Source organism: Dryobates pubescens, chromosome 4 (assembly GCF_014839835.1).
Source record: "Dryobates pubescens isolate bDryPub1 chromosome 4, bDryPub1.pri, whole genome shotgun sequence".
Lineage (NCBI taxonomy): Eukaryota > Metazoa > Chordata > Aves > Piciformes > Picidae > Dryobates > Dryobates pubescens.
This window is the reverse complement of record NC_071615.1, coordinates 14449930-14472045: the sequence shown is the minus strand read 5'-3', so window position 1 is coordinate 14472045 and position 22116 is coordinate 14449930. Positions and strand designations below refer to the sequence as shown.

Here is a 22116-nt window from a genome sequence, read left to right as displayed (position 1 = left end):
TTAGGCTGAAAATGTAGCTCTGCACTACTCACCTAGGCTTGCAGATGTGTGCTGGAGATGGAAGTTACAATGGAAATAACCTTTAAAAAGTGATGGTTAATTTACCTACTTTTTAATGGTAGCTTTAGGAGGCTGCCTGGAGCAGTTCTGGATTTTCAGGAACTATTCCAAGAAGTGGATGTAAATTTGTGTGTGTGTGTGGCAGGGACTTCTTGTTCACTAGGAGATCTGGATCTCAAAGTTTTACAGCAGATAAATCTCATGAGATTGTCTATTCATTGCCTCCGCTGTTCTTGTGAACACCACTAGCTCCTGATCTTTTTTGTTTTCACCAGAGAGTTAAGAGCTTTGTCCCTGACAGTTGCATTTCTGGGTTTGGTTTGGTTTTTCATTCTAGTGGACACTTTCTTGAAAATTCTGTGGTTGAGGTTTCAACTGTCTTTCATGTCAAGATCACTAAGTCAATGGACTGCTGCTTCTTTTCATTAAGGAACCAGTGTAGTACTCGCCTCTCTCTAGTGGGGGTAGCACAATGTCCTTAAAGTCGCTTATTGAATTGATTATTTCACAACACTAACAGTGCCTAGAGTCCATTTTTGAAAGACCTAAATGCCCTTTACCAGGGGGACCTTGCAGTATTACATGGTTTTATGAACCCTTGTTAACACTATTTCTGAAGCACAGCCCCATATCTTGCTGGAGGCTGTAAACATCATTGGAGGGGAAAATAACAAAGAAGGTTATTGTCCTTCTCCTGGTGCTATACAAGGAAATCATTTAAATTGCAAAATAGAAAATGGAGAAATCCTGAATAGAAAAGGATTCCCTGAAAATAGCAGCATTGAGGGAAGCAATTCATAGTGGGGCCTAGGAAGCAGCACAAGAAGGTCCTGGAAACCCAGAGGGATTTGGAGGATGAGAGGGATTCTTACAGAATGGGGAGAAACCCTAGAAAGTAGTGTTGGACTTCCTGGGAAGCTGCTTTTGGGGTGGATCCTTGCAAAAGGAGTAGGCAGCTGCTGTAGTAGCAGTCCTGCTTTCAACCCTCTGTGCTTATTTTGTATTTTTGTTTGAAGGCAACTTAATTGCAAATGTGTTTCTCCACTGGATCAATGAGATCTAATCCGACTGATTTCTGTGGTCCTACACAAGGCCATCAGCAGAGCTTTGTTGCTGGGGGGAAAGCAGACCGTTTCAATGGCAAGGGATATTTGGGTCTACTTTGGAGTTATGTGAAACTGTTGGCAGCACACGGAATTTTAGCAGTCTGATTTATCTCAGTCGTGTCTGAGACCGCAATTACCTGTAGTGTGAATGCAAACAGTGTTAGGGTGAAATGCTGCTGTTGATTTTAAAGGCAGTTGTTGGTGCAGTGTTGGGTACAGAAAACTCAGAGGCTGTCTTAGAGAAGTAGATGCTGAATTCCTCTGTATCTGCTTGTGAAATGTCAAGGATAGCTGCCTGCCTCATAAACTTTCCTGTAGATTAATCCCAAAGGCTAGGGACTGAAAATTTTGTTAAGATCCATGTGACAAGAAATAGAAAATGGGGAAGGAACTGAGTTAAAGAATAATAATCCTTATTAGTTCTGGGTTCCAGTCTTGAATGAGAGCTGCCACAGCTGCTGGAAAGAAGCTGTTTCTTTTCAGACTCTTCTGTGTCTAGTTCCAAATCCTGCCTCTTATTCACTCTCCCCTACCCTTTAAAGAGAAGATTTTTGCAGCATTTTTCACAGCATGAAGTATGAATTACTGATTAATAAGCTGGCTGCTGCACAGAGAGTTACACCAAACTGGCCAGGTGAGCATGGTGTGCTGTCTGTAGCTTAAAGAAAGCAACAGGAGACAAAGTCTTTGGAGGTTCAGGTCAAGTAGTAGGATTTGAAAATGAGCTATTTCTTGCTGCTGGGCTGTCATATTCCTTGGCTAAAGGCTTGTGTTTTCTTACAGACTTCATCCTGCTTTTGTTTCACCCATCCTGACCCTGATTTTCTGTGCTGAAAGTTGGTGCATTTACAGGATAAAGGTTCATCTTGAAAAATACACTTTAGGCCGTTGTCAGAGTGTGGGTGGATGCGTTGGTACAGTGTGTTGCCTCAGAGAAGGTTTCTTCCAGCAGATGGCATACAGAGTTTCTTTGAAGAGTACCAAGATTCAAATGAAGTAACAGTTTACATGTATGAGCGTGTGTGCAGATTGCTTGCTTAAGCCACTTCCAGTGCTGGGGGGAGGAGATGTGAAGGAACATCCCTCACTTCTTCAGCAAGGTGTGTTCTTTAAGCTCTTGCTTCCCTTGTGTGAGGGATTTTCTTTCATTATAGGGATAGTGAAAACAAACTACACCTTGTAAAATTGATACATTTTGTTTTTTTCTGGTTTCTTATGACTGACAATGACTCTGAGAGAATGAGAGTTATATGTTGATAGTCCTGGGACTCGACCTGATCAGGTAATGAAAATAATACACTAGCACCAACTACAAGGAAAGCAGGTTATTTGGAAAGGGAGAATAAAGTTTATTGTGGGAGTATGTAACCCAAAAATGCCTTTCCAGTCTCTGAGTGCAGTTTGGTGCTGGTACAAGTGTGTACAATGTAATCCCTTGGAAACCTGTCAAGTGCACCATCTCTTGTGCATTCAAGAAATGCTGCTTTTCCCTTTGAGTACTGGGTATATTTGACAGTGGATCAGATAGTGACAAGTAAGGTATTAATTAAAGAATGACATTAACTCCTGCTTCAAAGATGAGGCAAAAATACATATAATGAGCTTGGCAAGAACATTAATGATAGATGGACAGAAGATTGTGATGGCCCAACTCAGTTCCTGCTCAATGGGGTATCAGTAGCAGGTTTACACTGTAGATTGATCAGAAGGGACAGAAATCATCAGCTCTATTTTCCTCTCAAAGAATAATCATATTCATCTGAGAATCTTGATGAGTGTTTGTCTTGCTTCTTACTAAAAGCTCTCATGAGTAATCTGTACTAGAGCTTCATTATCCTTTCTGATAAAAAAACATTTCTTCATGGCTAAACTGCTGTCTTTCTTGCAATTTTGGACCATTACATTTTTGTTACTGTAATAAATTGTGACAGATGTAAGAGTTCTACCCAGGATTAGTGGAAATGAAGAGGCGTGGATGGCCCAGCTTTGAGTGATGTAGCAAGACCATCTGTCCCTCAAGTGCAAGGACAGAAGGGTCTTGCAATACCACCTGTAAATTGGTGGTGGTTGCAAGCAAAAAGAGAGCTTTGGCAGCTTGGATCCTGCAAGGTTCCTGCCTTGCTTGTGACCTGTGCAACTCTCCTGTCTAGTGGCATCCAGCTGCTCTGCCATGATGTCTGCCCCAAGATATTCCTTGGAGCCTTCAGTGGAGGCACTTGAGCACTGAGCAGGGTGTGACAGCTCCTCTCTATTGTGACTGAATGTATAGCTGTTGGGAATCCCTGTGCAGGAGTTCTGTGAAGTAACCTGAAAGGGGAGAGGATGCTTGCATGTTGATCATAGAAGAGAAGAGGAAGGTGAACATTTCAGAAGCTTCTATTGGGCCTTTTGTTAGCCAGGTCTTAGATTTCAAAGAAAACCAAGACCTCGTCTGTGAGATGAAAGTCAAGGTAGGATTCAACATGCTTGCAATAGCTTCTGTTGTGGAGGAGCTACTTAGGAATATTTGTTATTGGGTGGGGGGTTCAAAAGTAGTTTTAAATCTGCAAGTATCCCACTGCTGTAGATGAACTGAGCAGTGACAGAAGGTGTCATTATTACTTCTAGAGAAACTGTTGTGAAAACTTAATATTGGCAAGCAGTCCCACTCCCACACTATGGAGTTGATTGCTGATGTCTTCAGAGAGGATTGAATCCTTGCTGTAAACTTGAATTTATAATCAGAGTTAAAAGACCAAGCGACTTTCCTTGTTGTTGAGTTTGCTACGTTAAGTATGTCCCAAATAGCTGCAGGTAACTATTAGGAACTGATGAAAGGACAGATGATCTTTGTGCAGCTGTCAAAGCGGAAGCCCAGGCTCCCATCATGGCCAGCGGCCAGGACCCTGCCCTTCTCGGGTGTATCCTGGCCTGCAGAGAGAAGGGCTGGCAGGTCGTTTTGAAGAGAAACTAGCAACCCAAAGCCAGCAGCAAGATTTTGTTTTCTCTTCCATGTTTTCCCTGCCAGATGTGACGGGCAGCCGGTGTGGGCGATCTCGGTTCTACTGCGGTGCGAGTGACAGCGGTTACCAGCCGGGTGCGCCTGTTTCGGTGTGCGCAGTCCATCAGCAGGGTCTCACCGGCAAGCCCTCTTGGGGAGCGAACAGCCTCTGCCAGCCCCGCTGCGCTCCCCTGGCACCGGGCCGAGGCTGCCCAGCGGGGCTGGCCCCAGGGTTGCTCCGCCGCCGCCTCTCGGCCCCGACAGGCTCCGCCCCGCACCCCGCGGGCGAGTCTGAGGCACACACCGCCATTGGCTGCGCTGGGCGCGGGGCTGCGGGCGGCGGCGCCCATTGGCTGCGGCGCGCGGAGCAGGGCGCAGAGCGGCGGCGGGGCCGCGCAGGCAGCGGGTAGTGAGTGCGGGGCCTGCGGAGGCGTCTGGCCAATCCAGCTCAATCCAACCGGCGCCACGGAGCGCGGCGGCTGGAGGAGACGCAGCCCCGCACCTCCCGGTGAGCGGCGGAACCGCGCGGGGCCGGCGGCCGGGGCGCTGGTCACTCGGGGCGCGGGGCTTGCGTATGCCCCCTGACGCTCCCTTCGCGGGGAGCCGCACCTGCCCGGGGTCTCCATGGGCCTCGCCAGGCTAGGAGCCTGCAGGCTGTTGGCCGCCCCTGTCCGTGGGACAGCCCACCCATCGCTACCACTCGGCGGGGCAGGAGCACAGGCTGCCTTCGCCAGCCCGCTCTCTGATGCTCTTCCCGCGATGTGAGGCTACTGGCGGCCTTACATCTCTGTCCCCATCGCCGAGGGCGCCCCTGCAGTCAGTGGGGTGACGCTTCCTGCAGGAGCCGGCTCCCCTCAGTCCGCCCGGGCGTACGTGTGGGCTGAGTGGCGGCGGAGTGCCGCAGGGCTGCTCGTGTTCCGCTTGGCTCTCGGGTGCTGGCACTGTCGGGGAGCTCTTTTGTCAGACCCGAGCATGGTTCGGGGCCCCATAAGTGGCAGGCAGGGCGCAGACGGCGTTCGTGCCCCATGGATTTGCGGGAGCATCCTGAGCAGGAGCATTTGTTGTTGTTCCGGAGGTCGCCGCACACGACGGCGATGAGTGCAGAGCCGTGAGCCCCTTGGCTGTTCTGGTTCTGTGGGGCTCATGTCTGGCAGCGAATGAACCTGGCACAGACCTGTAGAAAGGGGAAAGGAGGGGAACAAGCAGCACAGAGCCCCTGAGAGAATACATGAGTACCGTGGGGAAAACACGGCTGGCTTCGTATATTGCTCTGTCCTTCTCAGTATGCAGTAGCCAGCTGGGTGGAAATCTCTCTAATGGTGTAAAGGAGGCCTACTGCTGCACTTCCAGCTGAGATTCTCCAGTTCCTTACAGTTTTCTTCTAATGCTTATGATGCAAAACACAAGTCACTACCTCAGGCTTTGCCATGACACCTGCCTGGCCTCACTTCTCTTACCTTCATTTGTATTTTAAGGTAATGTGCAGCTCTACAGCTAGAGTTTTGCCTGGCTTGGCTTTTGCCTCTGTGATTCTGCTCTGTTTATAAAATAGAGTGAAGGAAAAATATGCAAAGAAACTGAACTCTTGTGGGAGATTTCTGTGTAATTTTGTAATCAGTAATGAATGTTCAGGCTTTCAAAAACTGGATTTTGCCCTACAGTTCAAAGGCATGCCTCTCCTTTAAAAGAGTCTTTGCCCCTATAATTTGAGGTAAGGAATTCAGTATATGCTGGAAGCCAGCTGGTATGAAAGGAGGATACTACTACGATTACCTTCTGGCAGCTTTACAGTAAGGAAATTACCTATTGAATCCTCTTGTGGTCTGATTATTGTGTTACAAATGGAATCGAGGATAGGTTCTGCAGCACTTGTTGGACTGGTTGTTTGGGTTTTTTTACTATAATTGGTCTTTCTGTGTGCTTGAGTAGTTGAGTGTTGGGCAAATTGTGTCTCGGGTCAGTTTGTCTCATCTGACTGGAGTTACATGTGCAGATTTGGAGATCAGTGATTCACATGCTTATAACTCAGTACTAAAGCACAGCATGTACAAAGAAAGACAGTATCTGGATGTCATACTGTTTCTCATCTTCAGTGTTTAAAGCACTTCACAAATGAGATAAACATCAGTGGACTGACTGTACAGATAGGGAAACTCAGATACCAGGAAAGAATGTTACTGCAGGTAACTTGCTGGGTACCTTGTTGGACTCTCTATTGGTGTTCAGATCTTCTATGTCTGCAGTCAGCCAGTGCTTTGCCATTGCACTGTTGTACCTCTTGGACAATCTGTAGTTCAGAAAACTGTGAAGGAGATATCCCCAGATAAAGGAGACCTGACTCTGTAAATGTATGGTGTTACTAGACAACCTGACCACTTGCAAAATGCATGGAGAAAAAAAAATGCTTTCTCCAAAGCCCAGCCCTTTTATGTTCTGAGGAATAACAGGTATATGGTACAGTGGGGTGTCTTGTGCATTAAGATAAAAATAAACCAAAATAAGTGGGTAAAATTGGGTATTTATGCCCAGGAGGCAGTAAGTAAGCATGGCATGCAAATAAACACCAAGCAGATCAGTAGGTGTCCTACTGGCAACTGTGCTGTCATTGGAAAAGGAAAATGTCCTGACTGGGATTTTTTCAGAAGCAGAGAGGAATTAAGATGCTCTCAGTCCATGTGTGTATACATCCAAACCACTTCTTGCTCCAGCTGCCAGCACCTTAGAGGTCTTCAGGTGTTTCCCTTGCCCTGTCTGGTTTGTATGGTGTTCAGCAGTGAAGCTTCAGAAGGGTTTGCCCCACAGCTATATCCTTCAGCAGGTTAGCAATAGCTGCCTGTGTACTCAGCCACAGCTGCACAAACCACAGCCCAGCCTGTTGTGCCGGCAGGCACAACTCTTGCTCTTAGAGGTGTAACTTCCACTGCAGTGCTCCTTCTGACTTGTGCTCTCATCACTGGGCCTGAAGTAAAGCAGCTTAAGTTACCTCATGATGCATACCTCTATTACTGCCTATTTGCAGTGATTTTAACATCAGGTTTCACAGAATTGGCAGGACCAATGTGATCTGATTCCTGGCTTCCTAGCTGCTTTATGACTTCTAGGACTTACTAAATGGACTTACTAAAATCTGTAATTGTTTCAAATCTAAATTACTATTCCCTTTCTTTCTTACCCAGATGGAAACAGCTTATGGAAATGTCTGAGGGGGGAAAAAAGCCTGTTAGGAAGCAGTAGGTGTGTGTACTGTCTGAATAGGATAGCATTTATGTTTGTATGCCTGTCATATCTTAAAATCTTACTATTGGCTGTATACCAGAAACTTTGAATCAAATAGTGTTTCTTTGAACCTGGATGAATCTGCTTTACTCGTGGCTTTGCCTCTGCAAGAGGGATCAGGGAGGAGAAAGGAGGACTCTGTGTTGATGTGGTAATTCTTAGATCTCTTGCAAGACTTTTCTCCTCTGTATTTTTTTCCAAGACCAATTGATTCTTACTTGTGTGTTGTAAATTGTTGATCTGTGTGCACTATTTGTGTTCAGGCATGCTTTTCCAATAGTGCCTACTCTCATTGTACACTTCTTTATGAGCTCTTAAAGAGTGAGGTATCTTAGCCCATTTAAAAGAGTAAGTAATAGAAAAGAGCTGGATGCACAGTCCTGTTTCCTGAATTGACAGCTGTGAGCCAGGAAGATGGAGAAAGTAATATTTTCTTAGCTGTATGGTGTTTGTGCAAAAATAACAGTATTCTGGGGGGTTTTCCACAGCATGCCAAGTGTACCAAATGGAGAGTATTGTCCTAAACTGTTTCTGTGGCTTTCAGTCTTTTCTGATCCCTGGGAATAGGGTTCTGTACTGTGTCCTTGTATTAGATTCTTGGCCTTCTCTTTTGCAAAATATTTCCTGTTCATTTCCCATCTCTTGGCTGGCCAGATGCTAGAAATTCAGCAGAGGAATCGGGTAGTGACCGTGGTTATGTGCTGCAGTTCTTGGTTCTATGCAAGAAGAAGGTTGTTGCCATCCAGTGGAGCCATGCTGTTTGCAGTAGTGAGAACAGTGTGATTTTCTTTTGAAAAGGAATCCCACTTTTTGTTGCACAAAGTTTATGTTCTTCTGTCCTAGATTGTTGATTTGGAGTAGTTTAGTGTTTTGTGTGTGACAACTTCCACAGCTGTAAATTCTGTTGAGGAAATGAATACGTGTTCTAGCTCGGGCTGGATAGTCATGTAATTACTGCGCCAGCGAGCAGCTGATCTCTCCAGCTGCCTTCATGAAGGTATATTGCAGTCATTTCTGAAGCTGTACTTCTGAAAGCTTGACACCTGCAGTGTCAAGGACAGAGGTCTGCCCTAGTGATGAACTTCATTATCAAAAAAGTGTTCAAGCTGCACTGTGCTGGTTGATGTGAGAGAGCACTAAACCCACTCCTCTAAAAGTACTGCCTTTAGTAAAGCCAATGCTACCAGCTTGAAGAAGAGGGTCAGGAAGGTGAACTTAGTTGTTCAAACTTAATTGATTCCCCTTTGTATAGTCTACTGTGATAGTTTTAATGCAGGAAAAAGCATCAGAAGTGCTTATATTGTACTATGTTGAACTTTTATTTTAGCCTCTGGCTGAAAGGCAGTCTTCTGTCTAACTCTGTGACAATGTATAAGGCACTTGGAGGGTAATAAAGCTTCAGACTTGGTGAGCTTCCCATTGCAATTTTTATTATTTCATTGAAGCACAACTTGGCACTGGCAGGGAATGAAGCTCTTTGAGAAGAGTTTACCTTTGTGTGACTCTTGTGAAAGTAATTTAAAAATTAAATCCAATTCTGATGATTTTCTGTGGGAAGTTTAGAGTAATGCAGCTTGATAAAGGTTGCATATAAACAGTCTACAAGTCAAGTACATGCCAGGTAACAGGGTAAGTGCCACACTACTGGCTTAGCTGTACAGCTGTAATTCTGAGAGGAAAACAACTTTTTTAGCTATGTCCTCAAAATGCCTGGAGTCTGAAACTTGGCAGAGTTTGAGTACTATTTTATTTTATTTTTTTTTTTAATTTTTTTTTTTTTTACATTCCTAGCCAGATCTGGGTCAGAAAATTGGCTGGATATCAGCAAAAAGACCAAGTAATCACTCTTTGAGCAATTCTTACCTGGCACCTGCTAAAATAAACTAGTAAAAACCACCTTAGCCTTGGCCTGTTTGGGATACAGCAGCATGTCCTTCCCTAGCCCAGCTTAGCATGTGTGGGTGACTGCTGGGAGCCTCTGCACAAGGGTGAGGGCACTGGGAGTGCATCACTGAGATGTGGTCTTCCTGAGCAGAAAGCCATTCCTCAGCTACAGGAGGAGACTGCTGTGTGGAAGCAAGCTGCACTTGCTTCCTTTGGTTTATAGTCCACGAGTATTTTGTGCTGACTGCCTTGTGATACTTTCTGCTGAGTCAGCTGAGTGCTTTGGATTCAGGTTCGTGTGCCAAACTCTGCTCTCCGTTCCCCTGACAGTGCCACTTCCACACTTGTCAGCCATGTTTCTGAGCATGGATCCTGGCATCAGGATCAGTGTGTCTTTCTCATGTTTCCTTTCATCCCTTCTGCCATCTGCATGGCACGAGCACCAGACTTTCTTTCCTGAAGCCTTTTAGCCTGCCTGTGCTATCAGCATGACACACTCTATTTCTGCTGGTCTTCCCACAGATCTTGTGTTTACTGTGTCTCAGATCTGTTTTAAGAACTCTCAGTCCTACCTGCCAGCTCTAAAAACAAATGCTTTTGACAAGAAGACCTCTGTGGGAGGTGTAGCAGAGCATATACTAGCCTGACAGATAACAGACCTGCCTGTGGGGAAAGGGAAGCTGGAAGGGTGGACAGGGTGAACAGAAAGGAAAGGCAAGGAGAGGTGCTGTCCAGCCAGCCTGGAGCACACAGCTATGTGTGGGTCACTTGGATGGCTGGAAACTGCTGTGATGCATTTATGGGGGTGAAAGAGTGCAGATTTCCTGCACAAGATTTCCTTTCTGGTTGGTTGTTGGAGGTTTTGTTGTTGGCTTGGTTTTTTTAGAGGTTTTTTATTTTTTTCCCTCCCCTTGTGACCTTGGATTCATCACTGGTTTCTCACAGAACTAAACAGTGGGTGTTGGGAGAAGATATAAATTAGTGATGATGTTTTCACAATGTCCTATTTTGGATGTTTGGCTCAATTTTAAAGTATCCAGCCTCCATCTGCAAGCCTCGTACCAGGCAAAGCACAAGGCAGGAAGCTCTTCAGGGAAATCTGTACCCTAGTGCTGAATGATCTCATGCTAACTTTCTTGCCTGTAATCTTGGTATTAAATCACCCCTTCCTCTTCCTCCTTTCTCCTCAGCAGAGGAACAGCCCTACAGATTACTCACAAGAGATGCCACCTCTTGCCTTTCCAGCACTTGTCTTTTCTGAAGTAATGCAAGAATACAATTTGCAGAAGGCACTGAGGAAAACTGGGAGAAAATGAGTTTGCAGGGAGAGGAATGAATAATATCCCTCATTTGTATTTGTCTAGCATCAGGCTCAATCTTGATTGGAGATTTGAGCATCACAACAGTGTGCCAATTTTGGCTTCCTCTTTCAGCGAAGGGTATGTAGTGTGCGAAAGTTCTTGGCAGCATCCCTGGCAGTAAACACAACTGAAATTGACTCATGGTTTAAATTGGTCTGGCAGTAATACAAAAATATGAATAAATAACATAAAAATTAAGTATCTGAATAGGCTTGGTGTAACTTATTAGCAGTCCTATTTTTTTTCCTGTATTATGTTTCCTCCTCATCTCTCTGTCGGGCTTTCTTCATGTTAGATAGCAAATAATGGGAACCAGCCATCTTGTTCTTCTCTGGCACCTCTCTTTCCACATCTGGCATCAATGGCACATTTTTTGCCAGGTGCTTGCTTGATACTGTTGTTGTGATGTACCCCCAAAACAGTAGGACACTGGGAGTAGAAAGTGGGGAGTAAATTTGTATTGAAGCATTTTTAGCAGCTCACTGTATAAATCTGATGCTATAAATGACTGCCTTAATGGGAATTAGAGAATACAGCAGGTTAAAAAGGTGGTTAGAAACCAAAACAAATTACTCTGGCATGACAGGATAGATTTCAGGCATAAGATGCTCCCTGGCAACAAGCCAGGGCATAATCCTACCACAGAGTGCTGCAGACAGGCCAGAGGCCACAGCTTCTGGATCTGCACCGATTCCATCATTGCAGACGAAGCACGCTCCTGAGTCTGCTGACAGCCAGGGTCCCCTGACAGCAGGCATGAGGGTGAGCTTTACCTCTACAGACCATGATGCCATCCACCTCAATGTTGTCTCATCCTGGCTCCAGAGGAGTACAAAGCTTGTTTTCTGCTCCACAGCTATTGCTGCAATGCAGCTTCCTGGAGAGGGAAATAGGATTACACAATCAAAAGCTGCTGGTGGAGGTAGGAAAGCAGAGGATGAGTTTGACTCAGAGGAATTCCATGGTCCTTGTTTGCAGTGCAGTTTTACCAGGTAATAGTAAACTCACAAGGGTGACAATCTTCAGTTTGTTCCATGGTTTGGGCAGTGAGTATTTTCAGGGGCTGGTGTAACTGCTGTAACATAATGCTTCTGCCTCAGATTTGCAAAAAGCAGCTGAAGATGAACATAAATAATGCTAGCTTGTGTGTTAAGAGAAAGAAGAGGCAAATAGATCCCATGACAAACAGTGCTAGGGGTTGGATTCACAATGCTGTGGGGCTTTGGGGAAGAAATTTCTGATCCCAGCAACATATGTGCATTGCAGTAATAATAGCTAAGGAATCTTCATCTGCTTTTTGTCTTCCAGTTACAAAATCCAAAATACTATTTCTTTTAGAAGTGCCTTTTAGCAGCAGCAGGAGAGCAGTGACAACTTGCTAAAGTTCTCATCAGCAGCTTGTATTTTACCTTGGCCAAAAAGGCAATTGGAAAATACATCTTGTGATGCAGCCTGTAAGATTCCTGGTGTTTAAAAAAATGGATACATGATTGTGAATGAGTTTAGAGTTTGTTCTTTTGCTCTTTCCTGGTGTAGTGGGACTTTGTTTGATCAAAATGGTGGGACTGATGATGACCATGAGTTCATGGATAGATGATGTTTCAACAGTGAGTCAAGGGTGGTGGCCACTCTGGTTGGATCTCTTGTACCCTTCTTCAGTTGTTTCCTTTTGCTGCTTTACCTTATTTTCTCTGAGCTGAAGTCATGACTACACTGGATGCTGTGAAAGGTTTGGTGATATCTCCAAACTGGGAATCACTGGTGTGATTGGGAGGCTTAACTCTCCTGTCACCTGCACAGCTCAATGGAAGTGGTGTTCTTCAGAAAAGAGAAGGACTTTTCTTCTCTCAGGAGATTACCCTTGCAAAGCCAGGATTGGTTGTATGACACCATACATCATTTCTGAATGCATTGCTTGCAAAAAGAGCTGTTGTGGGTTTTCTTTTTGAGACAATAATATTGTTTTGTATTCTTTTGGCTCCAGAGTGATCTGATAAATGGCAGGAAGTAGGTCATGGGTCTGCTTTTCTTGTTCTGAATGGAAAAGGGAGGAGAAATAGTCTTTCTCTTACATCTGGTCAAAATCCATATGCAGCCTTGCATAACTAATTCTCTGCTCTGGCTGGTAAGCAAGCCTCAGAGGCTTGCAGCCACATTCCTCTTATCTGTTGCAAAACTTCAGCCTTTGGTTATCTCTTTCAGCTACTGTCACTATTTAACAGCAAAAAGGGAAAAGGGCCATCTTGAGCTGATACTGACACAGTGTTCCTAAAGGCTGACAAGGCAATGTGATACAGGAACTTCTGTGAAGAATTACCCCATTAATGAGAAATCCTGCAGCTGCATCCATTTGCTGAAACCCTGATTTTAGAAAGGAGAAGGAAAATTTGCTTGCCTTTTTCTGTTTTATTTTTTTCCTGAGCTGCTATGAAGTGCTCTCTTGGGACCTCTTGAGAAGGAGAGGTTAAGTACTGCTGAAGGAAGATGGAGGACAGTGCTCTGATGGGAAGTGCTCTGCTGTCCCATTGTGCTAGTGCTGCTTCCTTTCATGAGCTATCCTGAGAAGGATAAATATTTCTTTTAACAGATCTTTTGTTTAATAAAAATCTATTACAGTCTAATCTGCAAAAATAAATAGCTCTTTAACCTAACTACTAGCTCTTTATTCCATACTGGCTCTATTCATCCTGGAGTAACTTGGTTGAGCTGTTTAAAATGACACCAACAAGAGATTTACCTTGATCTCCTTTTGAAAGGGCAGTCATTCCTAGTGATTATTAGTGTCTTTGTGGCAGTAGTGTAGTTACAGAGGCAGGTTGTCTGTCTGCCCCGTGCCACTTGGCAGCTTACATTAAAGTACCTTTATCTTAACCTTATTACAGCATTTTTGTAGCACTTGACATAAGTGCAGTCTCCTGCCTGCCTCACCACGCTGAGAGTAATGGTATTGCCAGCTGATTTCTTACTTAATATTCATTGTTACAGCTTTTATATACAAAATATTTCTGTATAGCACCCATGGATGGGCCTTGGGGGATATTTTTGGAGCTTCTGGACATCCAGTGGCTCACTTAGTGGCTGGAAATGAATAGAGCCAGCACAGAGCTGCTCTGAAACTGTTGGTGTGGGAGGTGAGTTATGCAGCATTGACACTGGCTGTTGGTGGCATGGACATTGGGTACTTCTCACAAGGTTTCAAAACATGTCTGAGGTGTGGGTGCAAGTAAGTATTCCAGAAAAGGTTCTCTCCCAAGTCCTTAAAAATTGGTCAGTTTCCATTCCTGCTCCTAGCTTATATGTAATTGGGGTCCAGTGGCCCTTCTGCTTTGCAAAATAGGAAGAGAAGCTAACTTCTGTGATTCTAGGAGCAGCTGACCATACCCTGGCTTTGTGTCCCCACTCCCAATTGGTGCAGCATCCCTGAGCATCACAGTTACATTAGTATTCCTTCAACACTTCCTTGATTCCAGGTCCCTCTTCTCTGACCCTAGCAACTAAGCTGGACTAACCCAACTTGTGATAGAAACGTTCATATAGATGTGCCTGGTACCAGCAGCCTTCCCCAAACTCTCCCAATGCTTCTTAACTACCTCAATAAGATGCACAGAAACTTCACATGCATGCAGTGTGTGTAACAGACTGAAAAGCCAGCACTCAGCCTCTCAGGTGGGTGTCAGTGTTAATGTGAGAGTTGAGGGTGCAATATAGATGTACATGGATAAAACTTGCCCAGTAAGTTGAGCCATTAGCACGCTTGGAGACATCTAAGTTGCCTCATCAAATTTGTGTTGAAGTATTTAGTACTTGGGTTAAATGTTCTAATGCAACAGCTTAAGTATTTTTGTCACATAAGCAGTGTATAAGGCAAAAATCAGCACAGCTTATGCAGTGGGGTTTTTTTTCCCTTAGTTGGTAACTTTCAGAGAGTCTTCCCATTACCAGTTTTTTCTACCTTGCTTTTAATTCAGTAGAGTCCTTTGGCTCATTCACAGCTACAGTTTTGTGAATGGGCCCACATGAGAAGTACTTATCTCACTGAATCAGATTGGCACTGGTTTCTTTGCCCATCTGGAGCCCAAAAATAATTTTCAAAACATACTAGGGAATGTAGGCACAGAGGCTATTGATTACCACTGGGTACCACTCTCTCAGGAGCTACAATCTTGATTATTCACTTAATAATAAATTGCTTATACAAAGCCCTGCCTTTGAGTCCAGTGATTTGTATCTGGTGAGTGTAAATACCTGCAAGTTTTCTAAGTTCTTCCCCCTCTTCCTAGTGATGTGCCCCTGTGCTCTAACCATCTGCCTGATGAGGACTATTGCACATTCTGGGGGAGATTAGCTAGTTAACAAGTTCAGTTTGAAGTCACTTTGGTTTATTGTCTGGCAACTAGTACAGGTCAGTTTAGATATGTAATTTACAGTCCATGTGTGTAATAACAGTGTGTAAATAATAAAAAAGTGAAAGATCGGCTTCTGTCTTTAATGTGGATCGAGTCAGCAGTTCTTAATGGGGGAGTAGAATGTATTGTGTCTTATAAACCGCTGCAGTCTGAGCTCCTCTCTTGACAGCTGCTAGTACTCACATGGGATCCCAGGCCACAGCTCATGGCAACAGAGTCAAAAATCAAACCTGGTTTAGCCAGGAGTTGCTTCCCTGCTGGTGTTGGCAGGATTTTCCTTAGTAGCTGATCTGGCTGGTGATTAATTGTCCGGTCCACTTCATGTAAGAGAGCTCTGGGGAATAACATGGTGACTTTAAACCATGCACTCCTCCAATGGCCATAAATCAGTTGTGTGGATGCTGGCATCACATCTCTTAGTGTCAGGGTAACATTAGAGTGGAGAGACCCTGCAGAGTGTGTTTGTTCTACCTGGATGACTTTCCATCCCTCATCATTCCTGTATTATCACAGTCGTCATCACAACATTCCCACCTGAATCAATACTGCTGCTGTTACTGCACTGGGAGAAGGTGGAAGGAGAGAGCATGATGCTGCAATGGCAGCAGGATCTGGGGTGGCTGAGTTGCCAGGGATATTATAAGCACTGCATCTTCCATCTTTGTTGCTTGCTTCTGATGCTGCCCTTCCTCTGTGCATCTCAGACCCTTCCTTATCCGCACTGTGCTTGTGCTGAACCAAGGCAGCACAAGTCTGGGGCTCACTCTGGCTGCCTGAGGACCAGGCTGCTTCCTTGTTTCCCTCCTTCAGCACATGGGAGCAGCCCCTCAGGCAGGCTTCAAACCCTGTGCATGGGAAGGATCCTGCCAGAGCAGCACATCCCTGCTGCAGCCTATGGGAGACAGAACGTGAAGCAGGTCCCACAGCCAGGATCTGGACCCTGGCTCCCTGCTGCAGTGCAGCCCTGCCTGTTGTGGGGAGCAGAGCACCCCCCCTTCTGCTGGAGTCCTTTTAATGTAATGCCCCGATCACTGAAGTGGGTAAATCACCACCTCGCCTGTGATAATTACAGATTTCCTCTGTGATTTTTCACTCCTTTGTTGCCACAGCAACCGCACAGTGGCTCGGGCCAAAACGCCATCACAGGCCTTTAAATCTGAAGAGGCTCAGCCTTTTCCTGCGCTCTGGCACATCTTCCTTCTTGCTCCCTGACACCATGGCAACCTGGCTGTGACACCTCTGCCTCGGCGCCGGCAGCCTGTGCTGGCTCGCCTCGGAGTCCAGGGGCCTGAGGGGCTGTATTCTCTGTGCGTCCCCACGTCTGTCCCACCCCCATCGCGGCGTGCTGGGACGTGTGCTGGCTGTGCTGCCTGCGCCTGTGCGGCACCTGAAGGATCTGAGCCCAACCAAGGTTATTTAATGATAGTTTGTGCCCGGGTGTCACCTCGGGGTATTTGCACACCAGAGTGAAATGAAGGGGTTTAAGGCTGAAACCTGTTTTTCAGCTTCCACAGTTCATGAAAACTAAGGGGGCACTTCAGACATGAAGGCAGCCTGGCTCTTGCAGCTCAGGTGCCAAGAAGGTGTTCAGGTGCACTCTGGACTGGTGGGTTACACCCACATGCCAGAGGTACTGGAGTAGCAACAGGCAGAGACAAGTATCTGTTTGAGGAGAGTTTGATATTGCTCTCCACTGGGTTTGGCTGAGCACAGAGTATAGCTTGCAGGAGCTGCCTTCATTAACCTTCATTAATTGGGGCATTCCCACCAGCTAAGCTGCAGGGTCGCAGCTCAGGGTTTCCTCCGGGTGATGCCGGTCCTCGCTGCCGGCAGTGCGAGCGGCGGCTGCAGGGAGCCAACAGCAGTGGCATTTTTCCTCACCAATGCAGCCAGCAGCAGCCGACTGAAGCAAAGGAGGGAGCCGTGGTTTCAACCAGCAAGCTGGCTGCCAGCAGTTCTCATCCAGGTCCCGTAAGTGCCTCTGCCTTGTGCCTGCCTGCGGTAGGGGTTAGCTGAGCCTGCAAGGGCTGCGTGCCTGTGCTTTTTGTTGGCGAGGAGAGCGTGTCTGTGTGTGTGCAGAGGTGTGATACGTTAAATTGTGCCTGTCGTGGGTACATGTGGTTAGCTCTTCCCCAGTTTGTTTGCTGGACCCCTTGTAAAAGAAACCTCCTGTATGCATCCGCTTGTCTGTGTCCCCCTCTGAAATGGGGGTCACCTTGAGCAACCAGAACACGCGCTCCCGTTTAAGACGTTCCCCTTGCTTTGGTGCAGGCTGCCTCCAAGTGAGCTATTTTATGTCTTCAGGAGGCAGAAGAATAAATTATGCTTTTACAGTGCATTTCATTTGTTGCTGTTTATCTGTTTTCATGACCTCTGAGGAGGCAGTGGCAGGATGCTGAGGAATAAAATCCTTATATAGAATATAAGCATATATAGAGTATAGCATTTCCTTGGACAACGCTCCACTTTGAGGGTATTTTCCAATACTTCAGTTTTTCCAAAAATACAGAATGCTTGTGGAGCAACTATCTGAAAAGCAATGCTGTGTCATAAGCTAAGCTGTTTAACCCCTTGGCTGCTGGACTGTTGGTGAAGGAAATGTGTGGCAGTGAACAGGCATGGTTTGTGTGTGTTGCTGCGTTTACAATAATGGATTCAAAATATGCAGGCTTGAAGAGAGGTTCTTATTCATAGCTCTGCTGGTAAAGTTCACTGAAATATCAAAGGACAATTATTAATATTTTTTTTCAGTGGGAACTACTAAGGAATAACAAAATAAAAGTAGTCCAGCTAAAATTAGTTTAGCTGTGTTTGGTTCTTACCATTTTTTTCCCATCTCTGTAGGTGATTTTAACCATGGATCTGGAACTTGCCCAGCTTCTAACAGAAGCTTTTTTTAATCGTGTATTGTTCTTTTCCTGAGACAGCATATTTCCTTCAATGGAAAAAGTGTTGGCAGATCTCATCCCCTAGCTAAACTGTTCCAATAGTTCCTGAATCAAAAATGAGGTGCTCAAAAGTTTAGTGGGTCACCTGAATCCTAGTGTGCCATAAACGCAGCATTCCTACCTGTTCTAATTCATTGGATTATGGACCAGGAGTCTTTTCTTGGAGAGAAGGGAAAGCAGAGGCCAAAGCAGAAAGATTTCAAAGAGATGTATTTATATCCAAACACCAAACCCTGCTTAGAGGATGTCTAAGAAGGAAAACTTGGACATCTGAGTGTAAGGACACTTTTGACTGTAAGTGAGTTTTAGAACCTGATGGAAGGACTGAAGGTTTCTCTTCTAGGTTTGCTGCTGGTTCATCTCTGACCTGATTGTGGATCTCCTTAGGCAGATAGGTGTTGCCATGTCCTGATGGAGACCATACAGTACTTCCAAGCTATGGACATAAGGTCTTTGTCTTGTGCTGCAGTTTTCAGGACACACTGACTTGAATGCCAGCTGAATGTGGAGTGAGATAAGGTAGCTGCACATAAAGCCAGTTTGTTAGGGAAGACCTACACTGTCATGTGCACTGTTTGTTTTGTCAAGCCTTAAAGGGCAAAACCATCTCCCTGTTTCTGTTCTTCTGAACAGTAGTGGGAGAGTCTGATCTTCTTGATGTCAATAAATAAATAAGCAACCACAAATAACAAACACTTGAGCTTTTCTTGTAACTATGACAACTGTGTCCTTGACAACTTAAGTACAACCCTGGAGTTTCCAATTACATCCTGTTCTGCACAAAGCTGTTAGGGTTATTAGAGGTATCAACAGCAAAAGCAACTGTCAGCTTGTGAAGTGTGTTCTGGCAAAATCCCTTTTGGTTGTGGATAGACATTTCCATTTGCAGTTGGCTGTCACCCTGTTGTCAGTGTTGCTTGGTGGGGAATGCCTTTGTGAGCTGTGCTTTCCAAGGACAAACTCCCCATTCTTAAGCAGGAGCAACCCTTTGCAGGGACTTTTTTAGCTGGTGCCTGTGAAAATGCCACCAGAGAAGTGTTGAGATTCAGAGTGCCCAGAGGTCTCTCTGATGTGTCTGCGGTCCTGCAGACCTCCTCCACGGTCTCATCACTGTAGTGATCCTGGTATGTGGCCCTGATCTTGTGGGGTGCTTATAGCCACCTTTGCTTCTGAAGTATGAGGTGTGGCCTTTGGTTCACCAAGCTGGGTGAGGAGCAACTTGTTTTTCTTTTCTGTGCTGCCTCATGAAGATGGGGCTAGGTGCTGTTATTGAAGCTGAGGGTTTCAGCTCTGTTTGTACTGGGTTTCTACAGATGCTAGATCAAAAAAAAAAATCTAATGCCAGCCTTATATGAACACTAGAAACAAATTTTCTTGCAACTGCCTTGAGAGAGGATTTTCCTCTTCCCATGATAATTTGAGATAGCCTTAGTCTAGCTGTCACTAAAATTCTTAGTGTTACTTGTAACAGACATCTCCTGCAAAGACTGTTACAAGCTAATTCAAGTTTTTTTCAGAACTCCACCTTTGAAAATGAAACCTCTTGAAGTAAAAGAACTGATTGTACTTCACTGTGTTCACTCAGACTTTCATAGCTACATGGTCTGTATTGAACTCTTAACTCTGCTTCTGGGACCCGATGAATTGCAGTTAAATACATCAACATGCTGGCAGGATCCTTTATTTGTTGTTTACTACATTTAAGTGGCTAAAGCAGTAAGTCAGGATTTCTAATGTCACCCGGTGCTCCAACAACAGCAGCTGGCTAAGTCGTTCAGTGGTTTCCTGCTGTGATCTATTGGATGTGGCCATGCCCCATCACCCCAGAGGAGGGTGGGGTGGTGCTTCATGATTGCAGCGCATTTTCCAACAGTGAGTGCTGTATTGGTTGAATCCTTTTATGTAGATACCATGACGACATTGGATCTTCATCTCACCCATATGTAACATTTTGTTGTGAAGTTGTGAGGCTGTCGCAAGCTCTGGAATCTCCCTGAGCTGTTTTTAGCAGTAAAATACTTGAGCTGCATCACCTAAATCATGAAAAATGCTTGCTCATGAACCACTGCAAAGCAGGAGACTTCCTCTCACCCCTTAACAAATGGCCCTGGATCTTGTGTTGTTTTATTTTTAGATGAGGCCCTTCAATCCTGTTTTGTGGGCCCCAGACACAGAACATTATCTGTCAGCAGTTGATGAAAATAGTACAAAATGAACAACAAGGGATTTTCAGGAGTTTATGGGGTGCAGAATGTAGGACTGGTTGAGATTTCTCTTTTTCCCTTGTCATGCTGTTGCAGAGTGAGAGATGATGGGGCTTGGGCATCATGAGTGAGGCTGGAAAGCTTGTCCCTGTTGAGTTCAGAAGCTGCAGTGCCATCCAGCTCTGGATTTAGCAGCCTTTTTATCTTTCCTCTCTTTCAGAACCCTTTATCTCGTCTCTTGCCTACCATATGACAGTTGCTTCTTATGTGGTGGGGTCTATGATCCCCACTTCTTAGTGTCCATGTCCTGGCCCAGCTATCCAGGTACTTTCCAACTTGCCTCTGCTTTATTCCAGCCTGACTTGATTCCATAAAAGTTGTTTGAAGAGCCCTGATGTGCAGGTATGGAAACACTGTGGAGGTTAGAAAGGAGAAACAAACACTCATGGGAGATAACAGAAAAAAAAGGAACAACTAAAGCAAGCTTATAATTTTGTGGGCATTTGTCACAGTAGTTGGAACTCACTGTCCTCTGAAGCCAAGGAACTTTACTTTTAATTCCAAAAGTAAATCAGCTTTGCAGTGTTTTACCACTTCCAGCATGGCTACCTAAGTGGTGCTGGGCTTTTCAGTGCTGTCCTTTTGTCCTTTTGTTGTAGTCCCAGGAGCCATAGCTGACTTGGTCTTTCTATTTGCAGTTTCTTGCACTGTTAAAAAAGCAGAAAAACATGCTAAGTTGAGAGCTGAAGAGCATTCGAATAGAATAGAATAGAATAGAATAGACCAGACCAGACCAGACCAGACCAGACCAGGTTGGAAGATACCTTCAAGATCATCGCTTCCAACCTATCGTCTGACACCACCTAATCAATTAAACCATGCAACCAAGCACCCTATCAAGTCTCCTCCTGAACATCTCTAATGATGATGACTCCACCTGAGAAGCACCCACCTTCCAAACTCTCCACACCAGCTCACCTCCAGGATGCCAGGGCAGGCTGGAGTGTGAAGTGTGGCTTTGCCTTTGGGTGTGCTCTGGTGCTGCTGGTGGGCTCCCAATGGAGAGGGGAACTGACCAGTGCATCTGTGGGATGGCAGAGGTTCAGTACCTTGGGCTGCTGCCCCTGTGCCCACTGCAGACCTTGCACGGCTCACAAAGCAAATGGGCCTGGCACAGCTTTCACATCTAGATGAATCAAAGCAAATAGGACTAAAACATGGTTTGAAATGTGTTAAATTTCACAACCATTAAGATGTAGCACAACGGTGCCCTTGCTGCTGTGCATCATGGAAAAGTCAAGTGAAGAGAAAGAGCAAGAAAGGAATGTTTTTGCTTTTAGCTCCCTGCTCTCCGAATACAGGCTGTGAAGACTTATGGGGCAATTGCCCTGCAGCTTGTGCTGCTGTTTCTAAACCACCTAATTGTTCCTGGCTAAATGGGTTTGGAGCAGCTGAGGGACAGATGAATGTGCCCTCGTGAATTTAAAACAGGCTTCTGTGTCTTTGGCAGGAGTTTATGAGGAAGAGATACAAATCTGCGGTGCTGAATGCTCCTGGTCTTGCAGTCTCGGTTTCACCTTTTAACCTTTGCATCTATCCCCAGGATGTTTTCAGAGGCAGGCTTTTGCAGGCTGCGGCATGAAGCAGGGACGTCACGCTGCATTAGCTTCTCTGCTAGCAAGCCAGAACATTACATGAACTCCTGGTTTGTGTATTGCTGCTCTCGAATCTGGGTTAAGTCCCCCTGAATGTTGGGGTAGCTCTAATTTATTTATTAATCTATTTTTCCAGGGTTTCCCCCTAAGAAACGCAGCGTTGGTAGCTCACCGAGACAATGGGTCTTTATCTGTTCTCAGTGGGCTGCTGAGTGACTGTTGTCGGTGCTAGTAAG

The 22116-nt window shown here is 45.3% G+C and overlaps 1 protein-coding gene across 2 annotated transcripts in view; it reads left to right on the top strand.

Annotated features, from left to right (window-relative positions):
• The first annotated feature begins 4519 nt into the window (after nt 1-4519).
• The window catches only part of ABAT (4-aminobutyrate aminotransferase), a 62196-nt gene continuing 44599 nt past the window's right edge, over nt 4520-22116 (top strand). The window contains exon 1 of one of the 2 annotated variants that reach the window (XM_054180636.1): nt 4520-4654. The gene's annotated coding sequence lies outside the window, so the exon portion shown is untranslated. Of the gene's footprint in view, nt 4655-16756; nt 17045-22116 lie in introns of those variants that run through there. The other variant, XM_054180638.1, reaches the window with a different exon arrangement.